Source organism: Larimichthys crocea, chromosome VI (genome assembly GCF_000972845.2).
Source record: "Larimichthys crocea isolate SSNF chromosome VI, L_crocea_2.0, whole genome shotgun sequence".
Taxonomy (NCBI): Eukaryota; Metazoa; Chordata; class Actinopteri; family Sciaenidae; genus Larimichthys; species Larimichthys crocea.
This window is the reverse complement of record NC_040016.1, coordinates 22,507,092-22,523,613: the sequence shown is the minus strand read 5'-3', so window position 1 is coordinate 22,523,613 and position 16,522 is coordinate 22,507,092.

Here is a 16,522-nt window from a genome sequence, read left to right as displayed (position 1 = left end):
TGCATGGTGCATGATTTACCAGAACACTTCAGGCATCACAATCTTGGTCCCTTGACAGTAAATTCAGCATTTATATGCAGATATCTGTTTATACAGATTACCTTTGCGCCAATTAGAAAATAAAGAAAAACTGTTTTAATAGATTACCTGGACTGATGTTTGTTTGCACATAAAGGTGTGGAGGTCAGAGTTACCATCTGTTGGCCTCATGGACCAACAATTAAATTAAAGTTTCCCTTGTTTATTCTTTAAACCATTAAACCACTTTGTTAACCTGAAGCTGACGTGCAGAATTATAGTGCTAAAGAAAAGTCTGGAATACAGAATGAGCGACCTTTGACTTGCAGCAGATTGCAGCGTTTGTCAAACCTCTCAAGGCGTGTTCACAGATTTCTCTGTGGTTTCTGGTTCGGATTGATTAAATCATCTGAGTGTACATTTGGGTACTCTCAGGTTTCCCTGCTGAACACTAAAGGTCCATACATAAAGGCCAGTGCACGACATATAATTACCATTATAACATAATTATCTCCAGCTCTGACTGAAGCTGTGAATAATGTGTCCCTACAAAGAAACTTGTCACATGAAGTGAATCTTACTCAGGTTTTTCAGCAGCACAGAAAGCAGAAAATCTGAGTGCTGGAGCTTGTCAGAATTCAGCTGGAGCACTGAACCCCCTCATGGCATGCAATTTGCAGGAATAATGTAAGTGTGATTATCCTCTGACCCCCTCCCACCTATACTTTTGAGGATTACAAATACCCCATTTGGAGTATACTTTTTAAACGAGCCAACGCTGTGCGGAACAATGTAGCGTCGCGCTCAGCTGATGAAGTGGCCTATTTCACGACTTTGTTGCATGTGAAGGCAAAATTAGAAACGCTTTGTTAAGACGAAATGTCACGCCGGCATCGCCGACTGCTTTCTAATGCAGACATCTGTAATTTATTGGCCTCTCATCGACGTTGCTGCCTCTTATCTGCAGAGACCCGACGTGTGTGCTGAGCTGGAGGTCGACGCTTCTCTCTGTAGGTGTTTTGACTTTTAAAAGGAGCTGATGTGCAGGAAGAAGTCACAGATCACTACAGAGTGCTGACAGAAAAAGCACAATAATGCATTAAAACTGACCTTTGAGGCAGTTAACTCACTCATCCAGAGCGACAAAGCTTCAGACCCTCAATTGAAAATGCAGCAAACAAACAATCTGAAGAAAGTCAGGGGTCAGAAAGTCGACAGTACCTGCAGAGTAACTCTAGAAGTTCACTTTATTATTATGAAAGCCCATTAAATATTTAAACCATTTATCTGGTTTATTTGTTCTGTGCGTCAGGCCGATGATGGACGATGGAGCTCTGGGTGGTGTTTATTATTCCAGTCATTAACTTTATCGTAGTCTTTGTTGTGGTGGCACAGTGGTGCAGTGAAGAAGAAGAAGAAGAAGAAGGTTCATGGTCCAGTTCCGGTCCAAAGACTTCACGGGTTAACTGGTGACTTGCCTGCGAATGGTTTGTTTGTTTGTGTCATCCCTGTGATGAACTGGTGACCAATGCAACCATGATGAGGGTGGACAGTCTTTGTTATCAGTGGTGGAATTTAACTTTACATTACATTTACTCAACTGGTTCTTGTGCAAAATCTTACTGAAGGGGTGAAAAGTATTAGCTGCTAGTCATACTTAAAGACCCTCCATCATTTCTTTCCATAGCCGGGTTGTCTTGTGGTGGCAGCAGGTTTATCAGGACGACAGAGGTCTGTCTCTCCAGCAACGTTCTCCAACTCCTCCTGGGGGATCCCAAGGCGTTCCCAGTCCAGATGGGCTAGTGAGTTTTGGATCTGCCCTCTGGGTCTTCTGCCTGTTGGAAGTGCCCAGAAAACCTCCAAAGGAAGGCCCAGGAGGCGTCCTGATCGGATGCCCGGACCACCTCAGCTGGATCCTTTTGACATCCTTGATGTCTTCAGCAGATCTCTAATTTTAGAGAAAACACAGAGAATACATGTACCACAATACAGACAAACAGCAAATTAAACAGGAAATAAATAAAAGACAAGACAAAGTTAACAGGATCCCATCATTCTGCATTTTACTGAATGTAGGACTTTTGCTTGTAGTGGAGTATTTTCACAGAGTAATATCTGAATAGTTTAATAGTTTAAAAGAACGACAGCCTTACAGCAGGTTCACAGTGAAACTCGTATTTCCCCGAATCATCAGTGTAATGTTGCTCATTGCTTCTGTCCATCTGTGTTTTCATTTACTCATCTCGTTGGTGCTGAAACGAGCGCAGCATTAAAACTCACCACTGTCATGAAGACTGACTTTAATCCCAGAGAGGCAGTCTGCGTTTCTTTGGATTTTCCAACCACATCTAACATCGTGAGCTCAGTCAGCCACACAGGTAACTGAGCCGACTCAGCGCCCGGATGCCAGGAACCAAACCCGGCAAGAAAACCACCTTGGTAAGCTGCTGTACTCCCTGCTAGAATGCCGCTCACTGCTGGTTCAGAAGTTGTGTTCGGTCTCGGGTAAGGCGGTGTTCACTGGAAGGTAGATGCTGAAACTTGATCATAACGCTACCATTCATAATGCAGAGGTCCTTTTCTATCTATTTACAGGAAAGACATTAAAATTAGGACATAAACAGACTTTCCATTTCAGGGAGATGTTAAAGTCAGTTTACTGCTTACAGGTTTCACACCTTAACATGGGTCATTGGTTGATATTCCCAAAGTTATAATTAGAAAAAAAACTATTACCTTGTAGACAACCTGAGGCTACTTTGCCCGGTAATTAAACCTCAGTGTGCCCATTAGATTTGAGTGTTTCTCTTGTATGACTGGAAACATTTGCCGACTCACAGAAACATCAAGTTGGGGTCACCAAAATCATTAGAAACCAGCCTGCAGGTGCCGTGGACAGTAATACCAACGTCAGTTTGACGATTAAGAAATCTGTCATCCAAAGTTTGAGACTGAAATACCTTTGAAATTAAACCAACAATCACACTTTCTCTCTCTCTGTTTGTTTCTTACTACCTTGCAGAACCAACAGAAGCTGATTTGAATGATACTTACCTGTTCCTGTGAGTGTTTACAACTCAATAACGCCTCGGGCGGCTCTGCTTTGGAGGCTGAAACCGAAATAGGAGCAGCTGTGTACAGTTCAACCTTTCAGTCCTGTGTGGAAGCTGGAGGCAGCAACATTCCCGCATTCATTTTGTTGTTGTTTGATTCGCTTCTTTACATCGATACCAGGCCAAATGTTGATGACCTGCAGACATTCCCTGACGGCAACAGTTGAGTTTGATCAGTTAATGTCTAAAAAAGATCAGATCGAGGCATCGACACCTCAGGATTAAAGTTTTCTCTGGAGCCGTTTTGTCTCGACATTCAAGCGTTCAAATCCATCAAGGAAGAAACTCTCAAACCAATTTCTACACCCACGGGAGCAGGAAATGGGACCAGAATGCAATTCAGCCATGAAGCACTTTGAAAAAGAAATCCTGGGAAACAGGAAATCACAGAGGCAGATGAGACAGGCTGAGAAAATGAGTGTGCTGAAAAACTAAATTACAACATTTCATCACAGGAGCCACCCTGGTTAATATTAATAACTATGCTTCATCAAAGTATTCTCGCATGACCTTTACCCAAACTTTATATAACCTCAAACTTTTGATATTAATGTGATTTAAATGTTTAATTATGTTTAAAAGTATTACAGCACTGTTTAAGGTCATCTCAACAAACCAGGAAATGGAAAAAATATATTTCCATGCTCCTTTACTGATTTTAAAGAGTTACTGTGTCACATTCGATGCATTTAATGCCTCGTAGAAATTATTGTTGTAAACAGTTGTCTGAAGCAGAGGGTAGACTGCTCTTAGATATGAACTCAACAGAAGTATTTGCATATTATCACTGAAGTCCTGCTGTTTGACTTCAGGGTGTCAGGATCATTATTATCATACATCAGTCATGGTGGAACTACAGTCTGAGTCCATGGTCCATGGTGGAAAACAGTGGAATTGTCCTTCCAGCTTGGGAGTGAGCTGCTGCCCTGAGTAGAGGAGTTCAAGTATCTCAGGATCTTGTTCACGATTGATGAAAAAATGGAGCGCGAGATGGACCAGCAGATCGGTGCAGTGTCAGCAGTATTACAGACGTTGTACTGGACCATTGTGGTTCAGAGGGAGCTGAGCAAGAAAGCAAAGCTCTCATTTTTTTCATCCATCTACGTTCCAACCCTCACCGGTGGTCATGAGCTTTTGGGTAGTGACCGGAAGAATGAGGTTGCGGATACAAGTGAAATCAGCTTCCTCCGTTGGGTGGTCGGGCTCAGATAGAGTTAGGAGCTCTGCAGGGAACTCAGAGTCGAGCCGCTGCTTCTTTGTATGGAAAGGGTCCCCTGAGATGGTTCGACATCTGATTAGGACTCCCAATGGGCAGTGGCAGGAGATCCTGACTCATGATCATGAGTCATGCACATCAGAGGGAGTTTACAAGCGAGTATACCCAAAAATATGTGGCTGTATACTCCATATACCCTGCCCCTGCACCTTTAAAGTGACTCTAAAGCAGGCCCAGTTTTAGGCTGCTATATTCAGGTAGGCTGGTAAAAATAACAGGTGGTAAACTTGGAGGTAAGTAGCCCAGAGGTTAAAGACGCAGACTCTGAAGGTGGCCGGTTTGAATCATTCGAAATGACGATGCGAGTGGAGGGTTGTAAAAGTCCAGATGAGTTTAATTCCTCATGAGGATTAACAAAGTACTCTTCTATTTTATTATATATATTATTTCGAACTTTCTAAGGAACAATTTGAAGCAGAGAACTTGGGAGGCAGTGAAGCAGCATTTTTTTAAAGTTTGCTGCTACTTTGAGTCAGATTGATTTACCCTGAAATAAAAATAAAACCCTTCATCCACATTTGAACATAATCACCTCCCTGATCCAACAGAAACCACCAACAGACTGTGAAGTATTTGGAAAAGTGTTTTTACCTTTTACATGCAGTATTCAACCGCCCCGTATTGATTTGTTTAAAAATGAACGGACCCTTGAGTCGCATTAATTTGTACTAAGGTGTTGTGTCTAGAAATTCTCATGTAACCTGAAGGTTGCACCAAATTATTACAATCGATCATTACAGATGCTCTGGGAATCACGATGACTGTTTGCAGGACATAAAAAATTAATAAACACACGGTGTACCCATGTTGTACATGTCATGCAGCCGATGACAAAGTACCTGCTGAAGAATTGCTTTTATTTCTTTGTTGTGTCTCAGCACTTCGTACCGCAGAGGCTTCTCCTTCAGGCTAGCAATGAGAGGATGAGGTGAAGGGTATTCAGTTGGTTGCAGTCTGCAACTTCACCACAAGACGCCACTAAATCCTCCATCCTTTAATAACTGTGCTTGTTCTCTCATGATGACGACCTTTATCCAAACTTTATCGAGCTGAGAAATAAAGACTTTTATTAATGTGACTTAAATGTTTAATTATGTTTTAAATCTTCATTAATTGTTGCTGTAATTACTTGTTAGCATGCTGACTGTTCACTCTGATGAGACCAGGACTTTATTATTTCACCACCAGCTCAGGAAAATGTTCATTTTTCAACTTTATCACCCTGATAAAATGATTTCATCTGAATGTTATCAAACACTTTTTGTTTTCACCCGGTCATCGCTTTTGTCAAAGTCAGTTTGAAGTCTTAATTTCGAGATAATGAAATAAGTCATGAGCTATTGTGATTGAAAAAAATCTGGATAATGAAGTCATAACAACGAGGACACGGCTTCTTATCTGGAGGTAATGAGATAATTAGGTCTTGATCTCAAGATGACAGCCGCACAAAATACATTAGAAACGCCGGCTGCTCTCGTCTGCCGGACACGATAAGTCTGAAGGATGAATATCAAACATAAAACCTGTCTCACCATCCGAAGATCTGGACTCTCAAGCTCAGAGCAGTAAGGGAGTCTTAGTGTTTGACTTTCAGAAGGTCTCCTCTTCTTCTGAAATCATGGCAGAGGAGAAGAGAGTGAAGAGGACGCTGACGGAGGAAGCTAAGAAGAGAAAAGGAGAGAGTGAGCGAGCAAGAAGCCGCCGGACAAGAGTAAATGTGGGACTGACTTTTAGTGGTTGGTGAGAGCTTGGTGAAATAAAAGGCTGAAAGACAGACGCCGAGCTGGGCTGACTGCTGCTGGACTAGGCAGTGAGATCAGCTGCTGCTGGGGACCTGGTTGATGATTGGCTGCTTGATCATGAGTAATGTAATCAGACAAATACTCGAGTACAGCTGAACATAGTTACCACAGTAGGATTACACTCTGAAACTGGAGGCAACAAATTACAACAAATATGAATATCAAGCTCTAAACTTGCTTTGGGTGCACTGTGACTTAAGTCAATCAAGATTAGTAAAAATTATGATTATTTCTGATTTTACATCAGTTCATTAGCTGATTAAACCATAAACAAAGTCCCACAATGATACTGCAGACTCTATATTTATAATTTAACCTGTGACCCTTCAGTTGAATTCAGGTTGTTGTCTTCCAGCCACTTCACCTGTTTTCCTGCCGTAATAATGCGCTTGCTGTCACCGACACAACAGCAGCTATTCGTCTGCAGACTAATGGTGTTTACAGGCCCCTGATGCACACTTGAATTGATTTTTTTTTTAAATCATTTTTTAATTGGCCTGTTTTTGGTCTTTACCAGTTTGGCACCTTACTATATTTTTCTGTCTCGTCTCGCCGCCTCGCAGCGCTCCGGAGGGATTTAGCTCTAGGGAGCAATTTCTTCCAAATGACCCAGCAGAGCTCTGCTATTAATAAAGTGCCTCTCTGTGTTTGTTTCTATCAGCAGGAGATCGCTCGCCGTGTGACGGAGGCGGTGCATCTGTCAGTCACAACAGAACAAATTGATTCTTGGAAATTACGTCTCCGTCGAGTGTCCTCAGCAGACACCTGACCGGATTCCCTCTCATCCACATGACTTATCTGTAATGTTAACAAATCCACTTATCATCTGATGTTATTAATCCGAGCAGCTGTTTCATGTTATCGTGGTGATTTATCTGTGAGGAGCAGCAGGACTAATCTGATAAGACTTCACTTTGCAGTGGCCTTATAGCAGCGAGTTATCCCTTAAAGAGCTTTTGAAGAAAGCGATAAGAAGTCTTCAGCTGAAGACGTGTTCATACGAAGCTCGGGAAACCTCCGAGGTGAGTTACGTTTCAAGTCTGGTGGCCAAAATGCTTCTGAAACCCTGCAGGTGGTTTGAAGCCACACGAAGAACAGACCAAGAACAACACCCAGGTGGCAACCTCCGAGTCTGTGAAGTGAAACCACAAACTGGCTCAGAACTGGATCCAGAAGTGAGTCAGTCTCCATAAGTCCCCATGTCCAAATGTCCAACTTCACAGCAGAAATAAACATGTTTACAGCCTGGTACAAAAAACAGTTTTGGTCTCTGTAGCTAATTTCCCCGTTCATGACAACTGTACTGAGGGTGAATTTATATACAACTCACCTGTTCACATTATATTAAGGCTTAAAGTTATGCAGGGTTAAGAGCGTGGACGCTTTGATTGACAGGTGGGCGTGGTTACAGGTGGTTTGTTTGAGCAGCCAGGCTTCATTCAGCTCCACGTCTTTGCTGATATTTATATCAGCATGGAGGCAGGACTGCCAACAGGGTGGTGCTGCATATTTATGGCCTTAAAACAGCGCTTTGTCTGGTGCACACCTACAATAATGAGACATAGTACAGCATTAACTGTCTGGTCTTTGACTGTCCTTAAGGCTGACCACCATCTTTTAATCCTAACCAAACTTTACCCAGCGTGCAGACATATTAATCGTCTTTATTACGGATGTCTCGTTGGGCACCGGTTCAGAAAACTCTCCTGTGGCACGGCGATGACAAATGGCTCTTATTTTTCTGTTTAGTCTGGAGGACTTCAAAGTTTCAGACACACACATCCACCTCCCTCATCCACCTCTAACCTGCTGCTGGAGGAATGTCAGCTTTTGTTAACGCCGCCAGCGGATCATCACGTCATGAGCTCGTAATATGAGTTTAAAGCTGAACATGTCACGTTACATTTTCCCATCAGCCTCTGCATGTAACAATAATCCATGATGGGGAATATGAGTGACGCTCCTCACAAATCTAATAACACTTCCTGTCCACATCAGTTCGTCAGCTCAGAGTTTTTGATTTCACGTGTTCGTCCTCACAGGTCGTGGATTTATTATGTAAATATGAAACACACAGTGTCACATGAGGTTATTTCAAATCTGTCTGATCAACCTGGACTTCATTTCTGATTCAGGACGATCTGTTAAAAAAACTAAAACTTTGATTTCATTAACCATCGTTTGATTGAATTTTCTGCCGCAGCTGTCTCGGCCTCCGGTGATTCAGTCTGACAACGAAATGAATCGATTAATTTAAGACTCTGCTGCTGGAGCTAGAATGAGAAACTTCATTTTGATCGTTCATATTAATCACAGTTAATAACTTAATTAAAACTTTGTTTTATTTACACGTTCAGAGACACTGTGAGCTCGAACACAACATCAATATTCAGCTCAGCAAACGTGAGAGTACGGAGCATCAGTGGAGCGAGCTAACCACATAATAACAGTTATTGTTACAGCTGGAGATAAAATCTAAAATGTTCGATTTACCTGTGGATAATGCTGTGTGTGTGTGTGTGTGTGTGTGTGTGTGTGTGTGTGTGTGTGTGTGTGTGTGTGTGTGTGTGTGTCCTCCAGGTTGGCATTATAAAAACAGGAACCATAAACGCTCAGCAAATCCTCCTGTCAGCACGTAGCAGTATTTATTCAGTCAGTAGATCTGCTGTGGTTCCTCGAGATGCTCGACTTCCACCGAGACAAAAGAAGTTTGGAGCTTCAGGCGACAGAGAGAGAGAGAGAGAGAGAGAGAGAGAGAGAGAGAGACAGAGAGAGAGAGGGAGGGGGAGCTCTGAATGTGGAGACGGAAAGAGGAGGATTGGTTTGGTTTATTTTAAAGGTCCAGTGTGTCAGATTTATTTATTCATAACTGAATGGTGAACCACCATGTTTCTACAGTAGCTCAGAGCGGACAAACTAAACACTGGACCCAAATGCAGTTTTCAAGAATACAGTTTTGTGGCCACTTTAGTTTCTCCTTCACGTTAGGAAGAAGAGGGTGCGGCTACATACTAGATGTCACTGAGTTCTGTAGGTGTGTCTTCAGCCAGAACTTTTGGGGAAGGCCCACAAAAGCAACATCTCTACCTCACAAACACAACAGAGAGTTGCTGTTTGGCTGTTTAACTTTAAAAGAGTCCAAACTGGGCAGAGAACGTGGATCATTGGTGGACCTGAGGCGGGCTGAATGATGCCTGGTTGCTCAGTGACGACACCCACCTATCAATCAAAGCGTCCACGCTCTTAATCCTGCATAACTTTAAGCCTTAATATAATGTGAACAGGTGAGTTGTATATAAATTCACCCTCAGTACAGTTGTCATGAACGGGGAAATTAGCTACAGAGACCAAAACTGTTTTTTGTACCAGGCTGTAAACATGTTTATTTCTGCTGTGAAGTTGGACATTTGGACATGGGGACTTATGGAGACTGACTCACTTCTGGAGCCAGCCTCAGGTGGACGTTAGAGGAACTGCAGTTTCTAACGCTTTGTGTGTCAGCTTCACATTTTAACATTCTACAGTTGTGATTTTTCTTTTCCTGACTCATAGAAGACTCCAGACCAGCGTGTGCCGTATCAACAGCGTGAAGATGAGCAATGGCATGTAATGAAGTGAGTCTCACAGTCCTCAGGTCCTTCTACACCTGCTGAAAGAAAAATCATTCCAACATCTCAGAGGAAATAGTCCCATCTTTTTTTCAGAATAGCTGGCTGCCATCACACAAAAGCAAAACGCAGCCCTTGAAAAGCCATCATACAGCCCATAGTGTGATTATGTGGCGGTTTATGGCGGAGCTGTCGTGCATTCAGATGGGAGGTAATGTGAGGTCTTCTCCATCATCAGTAGTCAGGCCGAGTCGTGTCTGCTGCAGCCTTGTGTGTCTGTCGTCAGGCTCGCTCTGACCTTGGTCAGCGCTGTGATCAAAGCAAAGCCACAAAGACACAAAGACACAAAGTGAAAAGTGGGATGTTTACTGCCGAGGCTGCTGGGTCCAACCGGGACCTGACGGTTGTTGTTTTTTTGGTCCGGAACATAAATTATATGAAAGTACACAGGACTCACGTTATGAGGAGGTTTGAGTTATTAAAATACATAGATCCACTCTCCTGGGGTGGATGTGCATTATTTATATCAGCAAGGTGCATTCATGTGGTTATAAACAAATAACTGCATAGACATTCGACATTCACTGTTTGCTAAACCCAGTCTGCGGGGACGTCACAGAGACTACGTCCAGGTTTTAGACAGTCTGCGGGGACGTCACGGAGACTATGTCCAGGTTTTAGACAGTCTGCGGGGACGTCACGGAGACTACGTCCAGGTTTTAGACAGCCTGTGGGGACGTCACAGAGACTACGTCCAGGTTTTAGACAGTGTGTAAAGTCAGAAGTTTAATTTCAGGCTGCATTAAAACGGTTTTACTCCTGAGGCGTCACGTTTGCATCTGGAGCAAACAGTAACAATAAAAAGAGGACACGGGGACGATCATTTCCTTGGATTGTTTACGTGACGTGCTTATGAATCTTCCTGTATGTGCTCAGATTCTCTGCAGGCCCATAAATAAACAGTCACAGTCATGACTGTGTTTAACACTGTTTTCTGGCTTCATTAGCGACCGCTTTGGTAATTGCACATCAGAAAGAGCTTAATGTTCCGCCGGGTAGAAGATCGACAATGAAAACGGCAGTAAGAATAATTAATGTGTCAGTCGATAACGTGTGTGTGCTAATTGTTTGGCGGCAGCTGTGTGGAGAGGAGGAAGCCTCCTGCCTCAGGTTTACGCTGACTGTGGTGGGTCAGCAGAGGAGGGGATGAGTTCGTACCACACGTGTGAATCACGCAATACGTCTCGTCCGTAACATGAATTAAACAAAAACTCTTTGGTGCAGGTGTATCAGGTGACTTTGAGGTTGCTGATGGTTCGACCATTATGATGAATTTGGCTGCACATTGGTGCTTTGAGCCAAATGAGCTCCGAGGCGTGATGGGATGGGATTGTGGTCATAAACCAAAGTATGCGACAAACTGATGCTGATGAATAAAAAGGTTAAGAGGTCACCAAAGTTATTACAATTCATCCTGAGGGTCCATTAGAGGAAAAGTCAGAGCCTCGCCAAGGTCATTAGGCATCATCCTCTCCGGCATATGTTCATATTTATAGAAATTTCTATTCTACTATTGGTCGGTCAACATTAAAAGTTGTCAAAGTAGTCAATTAATTGTTCAACCGACTGTTATAGGTGCAATCTCAACACTTCCCATCATAAAGGGATTGTTGCTTTGTAATCCAGCGTTTGGTTAGTCTGGAATAATCGATTTTATTGAGCCTAAAAGTCAAACCAAGGTCGTTTCTTGACCTTGAAAATGGTCAAAAAATGAGTCTTATTAAGTTTTTCTGGAGCTTTCAACTGTGCCTCACTGTCTTAATCAGCAGCTGGTTTGTTCATTGACCTTCAATGAGTCTGTCATCTGTCATGTCTAGAACCAAACTTCGTGTTCCTGGAAACTAAAAGCCAACGTTGACTTAATAATTTCACCTAAACCATGATGTCTTCCTCCAACATCAACTTTAGGTTTCTCATAGTTCATTAACCCCAATGTGGACTCATGTGGACACCCAACCAGTGATGGCAGATGTCTGTCCACCATGATCCAGGTCCTGCTCGATGTTTTGGCCTCTTAAGTTTTTCCTTGCCACTGTGGCCAGGTTCTTGCTCATGGTGGGAATTGTTGGGTTTGGAAACTTTTCAGTTATTCCAAGCAAATTGTCGTTCTTTAAAACTTACTAACTCTTAGTTTTCTCCTTGTACGACTGCCGATGTGCTTCAAACTCAGCGAGACAAGAGGATTTTGAAGTGCAAACTATGCTTCACAAATCTGGAGTTACCAAAAGACATTCATGAACATTGAGGAAGGTTACAATCTCCTATAAAACCAGCTGTTATCATCAGCTCTTGGTGGACTGTGAGTTAAGATCATAACAGCTTTTTAGATCGAGGGCAACAACGTGCTAATTGGCTAATAATAATGAGACTATTGGAGGTTAGTCATGAACAATGAACTATCGTCTTTCCTGAAGGAGGAGGACAAAAACTTTTAGAGACTTAGAACTTTAGATAAGCAGCTCAGAACAGACTTGAATTTTCTGTAAAATATTTTTAGGAATAATCTCCACACAGGCAGAGATGAATGCGCCTCTGCTCAGAGCTTCTCATTCACAGGTTTCAGAAGTCTCACAGCAAACAGAAGCGACTCTTTCACATTCCCGTCAGCCGGTCATGACGTTAGTCATGCTAACCTTTACATAATTGCCCGGCGCCTGTATCTGCAGACTGTAAATTACAACTTTGAAATGGAAGCGAGGACGAAGGAAGACCAGGAGCAAAAGTCCGACCACTGCTGACTCCTGTGTGTGTGATTCCAGAGACTTCACATCAGAGTGTTTCATTTCAGCATGCGAGCGCTCTAATCCACGTCCAACTGAATAATTGGAACCATCAGTAAGAATAGAAACGTTTCACTGCCCCAAGACGAATTTAAATAAAACACCAAACGACTCCTCCTGCTGATGAAATCTCCTCAAAGCGACGATAACATCGAATCTGACATTTCTCCCACATAATCGCTCAAACATGCTCGATGTAAACAGACCTCACGCCGACCTGGCATGACTGAAACTAAACGCACGGACAAAGCAGCGACACGCCTTGTTGAATTTTAAAAGCGTCATTGTCATGCAACGCCTTCCTCTCCTGACCACCCGTTGCCTAGGGGACATACAGCACATATAAATCAGAGAAAAGCCTATTTTTCCAGCTCCACGGCCCGGCTTTCATCTCTACTTTAACAATCTGTGGGAACCAGAATCTGCTCGATGAAACGTTTCCATCACCTCACGTGAACATAATCGATCCTCATTCATTTCGTACCGATTTCTCGACAAACTGTGGAGGTTCTTGTGCTGCATAACTTTTCTGGAAACCTTTTCCTCTGATGCATTATTCACCTGGAGATGAAACGCTCTGCACCTATGCATGCATGCCTCTGAATCCAGGTCACATCCTGCAGCCGGATGTCAGCAGATACAGTCGTGCACTGGGAAGAATAAAAGCTCCTCGCCGAGCTGATAAAATTCATCAGATGGACGTCTGAGCGGCGTCTTTGCCGCTGAAGGATTTTTTCCTATGAAAAACCTTGAAAACAGAGGGCAGGAGCAGCTGAATACATTAGAGCTTATCAGTCATATATAACACAGTGCACGGCTGTAGATACCACTGAGGACTCGGAGGTCATGTCCTTGCTCTTGTTTCTGGGAGTCTGGGACTTTTAACAACCCGAGGAGACGTCGTGAAATGGCAGGAGTTATTATTGCTGTCCAGGGGTCTGCAAATAAAAAAGTCTTTTCTCACAGAAAATATGAGACAGCTCAGTTGAATCATCAGTATAAATGTAGGAACATGCCTGTGTGAGAAAAGAACAGACTGCCAAGGTGCCAAGGTGCATTTCAGTGAGAAACATCCAATCACAGAGCTCAAAACTCTGCTGTGTGCAGCGCTAACGGTAAACACTATGAGGACAGCAGTCTGTAGGGACGTCACGGAGACTACGTCCAGGTTTTAGACAGTCTGTGAAGACGTCTCAGAGATTACGTCCAGGTTTTAGACAGTCTGTGGGGACGTCACAATCAGATTTTTGTTGGCAAGATTAAAAATGGGGCAAGTCAGAAAAAATGAGTCTGTCTTGGAGGGAATTTGGATTCCCGACCTTGTCTTTGGCTCAGCTGCATGTTTCTACGAGTATCTGAGGTTTTGTTTGGCTTTGTGTGGAGGCACAAGTGTGTGTGTGTGTGTGTGTGTGTGTGTGTGTGTGTGTGTGTGTGGTGTAGAGCTGTTAATGGCCACTACAACTGCTGCTTACCAATGATGCTGCAAAGACTCCTCACTTATCTCATAATAGGATTTATTCAAATTACTACAAACTGCTGGAGGAAATTTTGGGGGCAGCATTTGAGTTTTTAAACACTATTCAGTTTCATAATTCAATTATACGTGACTGGAGGCTGGGGACGGTTTATCCGCGCTCAGGGCATGTTGTTGCCCAAATCTGTTTTATAGCTTTATAGCAATTTTATTTGATAGTAGAAAAGGAGGAGAGAGAGGAAATTACAGAGAGGACCAAGAGCAAAGGCCAGGAACAGATTTCATTTGAAGCAAGCTTTAATTCATTTTTACTTTTAGTTTGTTTTTCACACTTAAATCAACATTATGAAACTGACACTATTTCACTGGTTCTGGAGGGAGACTTCTACGTATTGTTGCTGTAACTGCCTTCATACATGTATGCATGTGTGTGTGTATAATCTATTCATTCCTGATGGTGCTTTCAAACAAAACACCTGTCACAGTGTGTGTTTGCAGGTGAAAATGCGAGCATACATTTGAAAGATTATGTCGGTGTTTTGTAATAATAATAGCACTCTTGCGTCAGGTTGTTTTTAGCCCTCGGGTCCTCCATTAAAATGTATAAGTTGTCGGGTACTACACAAACAGGCCATTATGTTTAAATTGTCGATGGAGGGGAAAGTGTTTCTCCAACTTTCCCAGCTGCTCTGCTCATTATCGTCTGCTCCTTCGTTAACACCTCGGTGTACAGAAATATCTAATTCAGCTGCTCACGAGCACTGTGAGGGTAGTTCCTATACTCTCTCCTCCAGGTGTTCACTCTGGCGGGCTTCCCTTAATGCAGCAGGAAGAAGTTGCTAAACTGTGGTAAAAGTCGTCGAGTCGTCCAAGGCGATTTGAAAAAGTGGGCTGAAACGAGGCTAGAGGTTACTCCTACATTTACCTCCCGCTTCTTCCCCGAGGTGCTGCAGTTTGTCTCTTTGACAGGTGCAAAGTGTAAGAGATGGATCACAGAGAGCTCAGCTGATCCCCAAAGATCAGGAGGAAGAGACTCATTAACAACCTTAAAGAGCCAAAAGTACACAGATAGAAGAGATGTGCACACCGCCGCGTACCTGTGATATTAATAAAAATGTGTATTAAATAACTCTTTCCTGAGAAGTTAGAATAAGAAAGGAGACGACGTCATGCTGTTATCTCTGTTTGAAATGCAGTCCTCAATCAAAATATCCATCTAATGACCCGGGTGAGGTTGATACAGATCACAGCAGGGAAAGATTGGGGTCAATGCAAACTAAGGTTCAGGTACAGCTAAGCATGGAGTCCCTATGGGTACATGGGCATAAAAAAATCTAAGTTTCTAGCATGAGAAAGTCTTTCATACTTCTTTCAGAATCCAGAATCAGGTTTTTCAGGCAGCTTTAGCTCATTCTGACAGCATCGCCATACGACAGAGCTCAACTAACTGCTGTAGTGTTATTTGCACACACAGCAGAAACAGAGCAAGCAGAAACACACTCGGATATCCACACAAGATATCCCGTGTGCATGTAATACTTTGTGTGCACTGTGACTTTTGTGTTTCCACAGGAGAGTTTGAATATGGACGCAATCCCTGTAAGACTGTCAATGATCGTCAATAATCCTTGTGTCAGTGTTTCAAATCAATAAAATGCACTTTTTAAATTTTCCAAACAAAGAGTCAAACTATCAAACAGTCTGCTCTGCAGGTGCTGCTCACCCAGAAGTTAACATTGCACTGGATCCCTCAACAAAACCCCAATGGGATTTTCCATGGGATTTTAGATTGTTGCAGAAAATGAACTCTGTGGCAAACAAACGTTAATGTTATGTTTTTTTTCTTAACACCACTTTTAGGACATTTTAAGTATAAATGTGAACACCAGAGGTAAAAAGGTAATGTGAGGTGATAAACGACGCCGAAGACTTTACGTCTTCGGCGTGATGATATTAAACATCCATGACAGCCTTATTTTTTATGAGACGTAATAATAATCAAAGTGTTTTTATTGAGTTTTCAAAAAGCATAACATTCATACAGAAAAGCACGAACTCAAGTCCTACAACACAATGTAAGACAAAACTATACCCAGACAGACAGATAATCTTGAATGAAAGTTATTATACAACCAGATTAACAAATTAGAAAATTAGAGAGAAAAAAAAAAAAAAAAAAAAAAAAAAAAAAAAAAAAAAAAAAAAAAAAAAAAAAAAAAAAAAAAAAAAAAAAAAAAAAAAAAAAAAAAAGGGAGCAACCAAGCGGACTGGAACACCAAAGAAAAAGTAGCAAATTAGAGTCCAATAGATTATAACGCAGGAGACTGATTATACTAGAATAACATATAGTAGAAGAAGGGAACTTAGAGCGAGTCGAAATAAAAGTTGAAT